The sequence below is a fragment of the Crocuta crocuta genome, unplaced genomic scaffold, assembly GCF_008692635.1.
Source record: "Crocuta crocuta isolate KB4526 unplaced genomic scaffold, BGI_CrCroc_1.0 scaffold343, whole genome shotgun sequence".
Taxonomy (NCBI): Eukaryota; Metazoa; Chordata; class Mammalia; order Carnivora; family Hyaenidae; genus Crocuta; species Crocuta crocuta.
This window is the reverse complement of record NW_027532679.1, coordinates 4237552-4246607: the sequence shown is the minus strand read 5'-3', so window position 1 is coordinate 4246607 and position 9056 is coordinate 4237552.

The following is a 9056-nucleotide window of genomic DNA, read 5'->3' as shown; positions in this document are numbered from 1 at the left end:
TAATACCAGGTTTTACTGTTATTGTTGTTGCTATAAGCAAAATAGTCACTGTACGTAAGCTCCTTGATTGTGGAGGGGAAAGAGACATTTAAACAATATTTTCTGTCCAATGTGATATGAGCACCAGGGAAATCGGGGAAAGGCACGAATGACTGTCTAGAACGGGTCTGGAAAGGTTTAATGAAAGAGGTGAACTTTGTGCTAGTGATTTTTAAAGAGAGCACAATTTCTCCAGGTAGAGACCGGGTATGGGCATTCCGGTTGTGTACAAAGCTGCTCAGCAAGGCGTGTTTGGGGAATCTCAAGTCTCTAAGGCTTTAGCGAAGTGGAGGAAAAGAGGAACGGGGAAAGCGAATGGGAAACCCACCCGCACTGGGAATGTGGGTGGCAGTGACGGGAGGCAGGCTGGAGGACCGCGAGGTGGCGCTGTGGCTCCACGTAAAGGAAGACTCCGGCGTCCGCGTGTTACCCGCACTCGCAGGGCGGCGCCGGAGAGGCGGGGCAGGGCGGGCTCGGTGGGTTTGGCACTATCCTCTTACAGCCACCAAATAATGACGGTGATAAAGATAATAAAAACATAGGCAAATAACCCGGAAGCGGTCTCCTTTAGGACACGCGGGGGCATCAATAATCAGAAACTGTCCGCGAGGAACAATTAAGAGCGCCCGAAGTGCCGAGCAGGGATCATTTGGCGCGCAGTCCGGGTAATCGGTGGGCCCCGACGGGAACCCGCGTCGCCGGGCGGGAGCCGAGCCGGGCGCCCACCCACGGCCTCCGGGCCAGTCCTGCACCTAGTAGGCGGCTCCCTGCCACCTGCGGGTCCGAGGAGCGGCCGTCGCCATGGGGTGCTCAGTCGCATTCCTGCTTGCGCCTTTCTTTCCACCGGAGCTGAGGTTTTTGGGACTTGCTTGCTGGGTTTCACATGCACACATGAGCAAACGAACCACGTGTGAGCTCCGGCTCCCACACGAGTGTACGTTGCTCTTAAACACGTACGGATTTCTCCACACGCACACCCACTCACATAAGTGAGACCCGTGTCGACGTGTAACTCATGCACACACTTTACACATGCACACGTGTATTCAACGCTTGTGTGCAACAATCCTCCTTAAGCACACGCGGCCACACGCACCCAAGTGCGCGCTGTCACTCACTGGTACACACTTGTACTACACAGGCCCATAAAAAAGCAACCACTATTCGTTTTAACAAACGTATTTGCACACTCACATCACACTCATCTCGCATCTCGGTGGCCAACAAAGGGCCGAGCGGTGTGTAAATATCTAATGAATTGTGCTTCAAAGAAAATACAAGCGCAAACTTTTTGTGACCCAGACATGAGCTCCTGTGCTAAACTCCCCCTTGCTTCTACTTTCTCCTAAGCAAACAGGCTCTCCTCCCTTCGCCTCCAAATTCTCGAAGGCCTCTTCCTCCCTCCCTCCCCCCCCTCTTTCTCTCTCTCTCTCTTTCTTTCTTTCTTTCTTTCTTTCTTTCTTTCTTTCTTTCTTTCTTTCTTTCTTTCTTCTTAAGTTTGCACTACTGAAGAGATGCTAATTTCTAAACAGCCAGGAAGTTATCTTCTCGCACCCTGGAGCCTCTTCTCACCGCGAGGAGCGGGGGCGGGAGCGGGGGCCGTTGCAGATCAGACTCCAGTCTAGCGGGTTGGAGGACCGCGGCGGAAGGGCCAAGGGCTGGGTAGAGTCGCGCCTCAGGACAGTCTCGGACTGAGAGATTCTTTTCGTTGCGTCCCTAACTGTACCGCCTCAAAATAATTTTAGTTTTAAGCTATTCTCCATAAAAATGCATCTGCAGGTGTCCAGATTCCTGCCCTCTGTCGGGCGTCGCAAGCATCCCCCAAAAGTCTTGTCTATCTCAGTTAGATGACGCTGCACACGCCCGGAGCTCTAAGACCTCAGCTGGGACCAGGAGATGCGGCTGAGTGAAGAAGGCCACACAGCAAGTGCGGCAGATGCAGGGCTGGAGGGAGCGTCCCCTGGCGTGCCGGGTCCTGGGCTGCCGGCGGGCCTGCGCATCCAGGCCACGAGCGAGGACTTCTCAGAACGGGGTTCCCCTCCGATCTCCCTTCTGCGGCTGCCCTAGGGCCACTGGCGCCCTCGCTGCTTTGTCGTCCGGGATGCCCAGGGTTTCGAAAGCCCTAGGGACCCGCGAGCTTGATGGTTGAGGCAGGGCGGGGGTCAGGGAGCCAGGGGAAGCACCAAGGCAAACGCAAGGATAATGCGCCGCCTTCGGACGGGTGGTTCGGACCCCAGGTTAAGGGCACAGGCTGGGGAAATTTCGACTCGGTGACTTTTTTTGCCGTGAGGCGGTGGACAGGTTGTTTCATTTTAATCGCAAGGCGTCAGTTTCCTCACCTGTAAAATGGGGGGCGATCTTACCTGCCTTCTTGTCTTGTGGGAATTTAGTGAGTTTCTGCCCGTAAAAACTTCAACAAATGGTGTCTATTATTATCTAGGGACAGCCCCAGGGGAAACCCAAGAGAGTCCGCAAGGTTGATCCGGGAAAGGTTTGTTCCAACTCCTGGCCCCAAGCTCCTGTCCTAGGTGTCTGGGGGTGTCTTTGTCCCTTTCTAGGCCTCAGTTTGCCTGTCTATACTATGGGGAGACGCGCGTTCCCGGGGACTTTGGAAAAGTCAGCCAGACTGGGCAAGCACACGGCCGCCGCTGCAACGACTTGGGGGTCTGAGAGAGGAATCCGGGTCCGAGGGAATGCCTTGCTGCTTGCCAGAGACGGCTGCGAGCAAGGGGGCCGGACAGGCGGATTTCCGGGGGAACCCTGGCTGCTCGGACACATTCTCCGAGGGCGGCGGGGAAAGGTCTTGGAGGGGCAGCGTCAGGGTTTCGTGCGCGGGTGACGGGGTCTTTCCCGCCGGCATTTGGGCGCAGCCCAGAAGCACCCCCCCCCCATGCTGCGCCCGGCTCTGGCGCGATCTCCCTGGCGACCCGCGCCGCCACCCACTCAGCCTTCTCCTCGTGTGCGCAGCGCTTTGGCACTTGCTCATTGCGGCCGTGACTCCTGACTGCCAGGGGGTCCCTCAGAGCGGCCGCTCGCAGAGGGACTTCGAGCCTTTGGCCTCCATCGATGTGCTTTGTCTTTTCCTTCTTCCCAACACTGAAGAAAGCGTCTTTTCTCCCGTCTCACGCTAAGCCGTCTCTTACTAAACCTCCAAAAGAAGGGGGCATTTCCCAGGGCGGGCGGCCCTTCTGGGAGCGCGTCTTCCTAAGGGAAACGTAGAGAGCGGGAATTTTCTAAGTGACAGGTCCCAAGTCTGGCCTCCTGGGGGCGGCCGTGCAGAAAAGATTCCCTCTTTCCCCGAACGTCCCGCGCTAGTCCTCGTTTTTGGCTGTATTTAGCTCGTCTCTACTCTTTTTTGGTTCAGAAGAGGGACGGGTGTGTTCCCACCTGCACCTCCCGGAAGTAACGGAGGCAACTGGTGTCTTTCGGGGAAGGGAACTGATTTCCCTGTGACTTAAGAGGGTTGGGATAGCCAAGAGCGAGAAGGTTTCAAAGTTCGGCGTGGAGTGGGGAGTCCTGTTCACCGGCCCGAGCTTCCTGCAGCGCTGGGAGACCCCGAGGCCTGGGTAGCCCTGTCCACTGTTCGGAGCAATGAAGGGGGAGGGAGTTGACGTTAACCCGCACTGAGAAGCTCAGCGGGACACTTAACTTCGGGGGAAATATCAAGCCTTTCCAACTGCTTCTCCATATTTAATCCGTTTTGCTGTGTATTTTTCTTATCCTCACTTTTTTCTTCCCTAATTCTGCAGGTCTGGACAAGGCCTGAAAAATCTGCATTTCTACCTCCTCCCCCATATGATTAGGCTGATGGGGGTGGGGGGTAATATAGGGATTACTGTTATAAGGTACCCTAAAGTCATATCACAGATATTCTATAACCCCTGGGCAATGCTATACACACAAGTATTTCTCTTCACTGGAGAAGTGACTATAATATAAGAAAAGATGAAGTCAGTCTCAGTACATACTTTATAGTACCCCTTCTCAGCACACATGCTTGGTCTTCTGGAGGTGGTGTCAACCTCACAGGAAGGAAGATTGACAAGTGTTTAAGGAATTTTTTGAAGTTTAAAATTGCAATTACTAGCTCAATATTCACCAGAGGAAATCCACAAAAACCTACTACTCTGCTGATCTGGTGTTGTTCCCTGTTTCCTATCACCCTCTCCGTCTCCTTTCTACTTTCTCTTTAGCTTCCTCCCTACTTAAACGTTTATTACCAGGGGATGGGCATGGAGGAGGGCACTTGTGGGGATGAGCACTGGGTGTTATGTGGAAACTAATTTGACAATAAACTATTTGTAAAAAACAAAACAAAACAAAACAAACAACGTTTATTACCAGGTGAGAAAGCCAGGTTACAAGCACTAGAACACCCAAAAGAAATGCTATGAACACTCTCTGCTTGATTAAAATAAAAGTCACTCACCATCCCAGGTGAGGTATCTGCTGTTTCTGAACAGCCAAAAGGAGTTAGTCTTATCAAAAGATCCCTGCCCTTTTTTGTTTTTCCTCCTTCCATGGCCTGGCAGGTGTGGAGATTGCTTCCTTCTTACTTAGTTTCTAGAGGTTACCTATTTGGGGGCAGAAGTTGGGCTGCTGATGTTTGCTGTCTCTGGGCCAATTTCTCATCATTTCTCATCACAAACACATCATTTGCAGAGTGCTTCTAGACTCTGCTTGACCCCTTAAAAATCCATTTGTTGTGTGCTTCATACTGATCCTGGTTCTCATAGGGTCTGTGTCTCTCCTTTTTCTGGAACCTTTGCTGCTTCCCTTTGGCAGCGATCTGATCCTTATTACACTGTGTGTTCCCCATCACTGGGGAATGCACTTCACCAGACTTGACTTGGAGTCCTGAATACAGTTCACTGGAGAGTAAAAGTGGAGGCTCAGGCAATTAAGGAGAGATAAGCTTGAGTCTTTTGCTATGGCTATCTGGGACTCATTGATAGAAGGGTGGCCTCTGCTTCCTGGTCCCCTTCCTTGAAGGATCCTCTCAGAGAAGGCAGGGGATGGTCCAGGCAGGGGAAGGGATTGGCTCTGGTGGACTCTGGGGGAGGTTAAGCTTTGGGAAGTTTTGAGCCCAATTTTAATTGTGTGTTTAAATTCTGTCGAGATGGAGAAAGTCCCCTCCTCGTTTCCCCTCCCCAGAAAGTTATAATCCTTCCAATCTCTCCACCAACATAACCATCCTGAATATGTACTGTGTGCCAGGAACTCTGGTAGATGCTATGCAGATCCTGAGGGACCAGACAGATCTCTTCAGAAGTGTCTTGGTGGAGACTGAATTAATTATTAATCATTGCCAGGGACAAAGTGCTCTCAGCACACTAGTGGTCCAGATTAAATGGTATGGAGCTGGGCACGCTTTGTGCACCAAGATAAAGTTGTGTTTGAGGGTAGTGGCCATGTACTCACAGGTCTGAAACAGGGTTCTTTTTTTTTCTGGTTTAGGTATTGGGAAGTGGCTCTCCCTTTCCTGCTCTGCCAAGAGCACAAAGCGTAATTCTTGCCTGTCTCCATCTATTCAACATGGGCGTGTGTACTGTTCCATCACTGACCCCACGAGCTTTCTAAATCAAAGGGCCAAGGAAGGCCAGCAGAAAGGGGACCTGGATTTCTGGCAGAGAACTCCCCCCAAGGAGTCCTTAGCAGATTTGGCTGCAGTCAGGGAGTTCCTCTGAGGGCAATGAAACAAGTTCACCATGTGCTTATTAGAGGTTACGACCTGCTAAAAAATGATGGGGCACATTACCGAGAAACTTCTAGCTATTTTCTTTGCCACTCACATGCATATATACAGAGAGGTCTGAGCTAAGAGATCATTTCTCCCTCCCTCTCTCTTACCCTCTCCCCACCCCCTCCTTTTTAACTCGATCTCTCACTTTCTGGACAACTGGCAGGGGCAGAAGTTGGGGTGGGTTTGTTCAAGTTCCCCGTTTAAACAGAAAGGATGAGGACGAGAGAAATCCTACACGAAATAACCAATCAATCAGAGGCGTTGTTGCTCTGGTAGCTATTCTAAAGAAACAAAAATAATTTGGGGTGAGGGGAAATGAATCTGAGTAAATTTTAGAATACATCCTGATACAACTCCAGTGAGAGCACTCACTCCACCGTTTACACATCCCGCGGGTTACTCGAGAGAAGTGAGCTTGTGGGGACGGTGCCTGAACACCCCCGGCCTCGAGGCTGGCGTCAGAGCGAAAACTATTTCAGCGGCCAGACTGCGGACGGAGTCCGAGTCCCCCGACTCCGCGAGGGACCCACAGAGCCTCGCTAGCCGAAGCCCAGGATCCGCCCACGTCTCCCAGCCTGTAGAAAAGTGCCCTCCGCGATATCCCGCCCCGACCTCGAGCACCCATTTTTCCACCCCACCACCCCCTCCTCAAAGCGAAGAGGTGGGCACCTGGGACGCGCTTCCTGCTTTTTCTGCCCGGGCTCTCCCGTCTCCTCCACTTTTGCCCCCGACGTCCCAGAACAGCGGAGCAGGACGCAGCATCGGCCCCGGGAGGGCGCAGCCTGGGAACCGCGAGCGCGCTCAGGGCGTGGCGAGGATGCTAAAAGGACCGCAACGACCAGGATGCAGACCCCAGCTCACATCCCTGAGAAAAACATCGCCCTTCCCACGCGTCTGTTTCCCCTCTCCAGCCCGGCTCTGCCCAGCTCTGCCCAGCTCCTTCCCAGCACAGACGCCGGTGCTCAGCGATGCTCCGCGCGCCACTTTGCGAGGAACTTTGGCCAGCTCCCCTGCGCCACCCGGAGAGGGATGTTAATGAGGGAGCGTGGCCCGGCGCCGCGAGCCAGACGGCTTCTGACGCTGCGATTGGCTGCGGCGTGGCGGAAGGAGGGCGTTATGCAAATGAGGGGGCGGGGCCTCGAGGCGCGAGCCCCGCCTCCTCCCTTTGGGGTTAGTGTGCCTGTGTTTAGCTCTGGGGAGAGTCAAACTGGATTCCATAGGGAAAGCCTGCAAATCACTTCTATTTTAGCAAGGAGAAAACAGAATCTCCATCCAGCAGGGTCCACCCCTCTCTCTTTCTCCCTCTCCTCTCTCTCTCTTTCTCTCTCTGTCTTTCCCTCCCCCCTTCCTCTTTCCCTCTCTCTCCCCCTTCCCCCCACCCCACTCTCCCTCTCTGGTGTATCTGTCTACGGCAACCAGCGTCCTCTTCATCNGTTAAAAAAAAAAAAAAAAAAAGAAAAAAAAGAAAAAAAAAAAAAGAAAAAAAAGCACCCAAACCAAAAATTAACCAACCAAACAACCCCCAACAGCCAAGCATACATCTCTATTTTTTTTATTTTGGTCTTTTCGTTGGATTTTCCCTTCTTTTTTTTCTCTCCTTTTTTTTCGTGTTATCGCTCAGTTTTGAGCGAAGGTTTACATTTTTNCGGAGAACCAGGAGCTGCCTGCGAGGAGCCCACGCTTCGCCGGCACTTTCCCCTGCTTCGCCTGTGACTGTTTTCATTTCGTTTTAAGCCAGAAGAGGCGTCTCACCAGCACGGATGTTGGATATCTGTGCTTTTTACGTGATTGCTCTTTCTTTCCCGGCCGGTTGTCTCTCTTTCTTTTTTTTCCTTCTTTCCTTCCTTCTTGTCTTTCCTCTTTTCTTTTCTTTCTCTTTTCTATCTTTTCTTACTTTCTTCCCTTCCCTTTTTCTTTCTTTCCTCTTCTTTCTTCCCTCCTTTCTAAACTTTTTTTCCTTCTCTCTTTTCCTTCCTTTTTCTTTCCTCCCTTTTTCCGCTCCCTTTTTTCTTTTCTTCCTTCTTTCTTCACTTCTTTTCTTTTCCCTCCTTACCTCTCTTCCTTCCGCCCTCCCTTTCTTCCTTCCTTCCTTCCTCTTCTTTCTTCACTCCTCCCTCCTCTCTCCTCTTCTCATTCCCTCACCTCCCTTTCTCTCCTCTTTGCCCTCTCCACGTCTCCCCAGAACCTTCTCCTAGTTCTCCAACCCTGTTCTCCCTCCCTCTTTCACTTTTCTCGGTCCACCGATGGATCGGCAGCTCCCAACTTTAATTCTGACGTCTCCTAAAAGTCTTCCCCACCCTCTGTCACCACGGCCGCCTTTCAGCCCCTCTCCCGCTCTGGGCTCCTGGGATGCTACGCTGTGTGGCCTGGAGGCATTGGCCTTGGACACTGACCTGGGGGAACTTTTCTGGGCACTCTTATCATCCTTTAGGAGGACGCCTGGTCCCAAGTGAGAAATGGCCTTTTTTTCCCCCAGACCACCAGCTGGGCTGGGGGGAGTAGGAGGTTTGGCGGACCCCGCGAGGGCGGAAGGGGAGAAAGGAAGATGACTAATGACCTCATCCTCATCTTCACCGGGCCGGGGACAAGTGTCTGCAACACTGTTCCCATCCCCGCTGAGTACAAGGATGGGGGTGGTTAGCAGTGAGAGTGAGTTGGGTGGTAACTGAGCTGGAAGCGAAAGAGTGTGTGTGTGTGTGTGTNTCCGGCGCCCTTGGCACCCGAGCCTCCAGGGCCCCCGCGGGCGCGCTCAGCCGGCAGCCCTGGTCCATAGGATTTCTGGAATGAGCGTGAGGATTTTTGTGGAACAGCGAAACTTTGTCAGGACGAGTCTTTTAAAAACACCCCCAGCTCCCGGTTCCACAGCAACCGCCCCTGACAGCTCTGAGCTGCCCCCCTCGGAGCCCTTTTCTCACACGCTTTATCTGGGGAGGGGGCGTGCGGTGTTCTGAGGCTGGGCGCCGTTTCCTGGAGGCCGAGTCTGCTCCCCAGCCTTCCTCACCTGCCCTCGAGGCTGAGGCGGGAGATTCGCGAGGCCGGCGGGGACCGGTTCCCATGCCTCCCCCTCTCCAAGTTGTAAACTAGCAGCTGTATTCCGCGAACGCGGGTTCGCGGCGTCCACCTCCACTTCTCTTCCTTCCCACGCAGCGCGCGTCAGGTCGCAGTGAAGGCGTGCACGGTTTTCTCTCCCGCGCAAAACCCAAGCGAAACTTTCCCGGCTCTTCGGCGAGTTCGGGGGCGCGCCTTGTGCTTGGCGGGACGGCGGGACACGCGA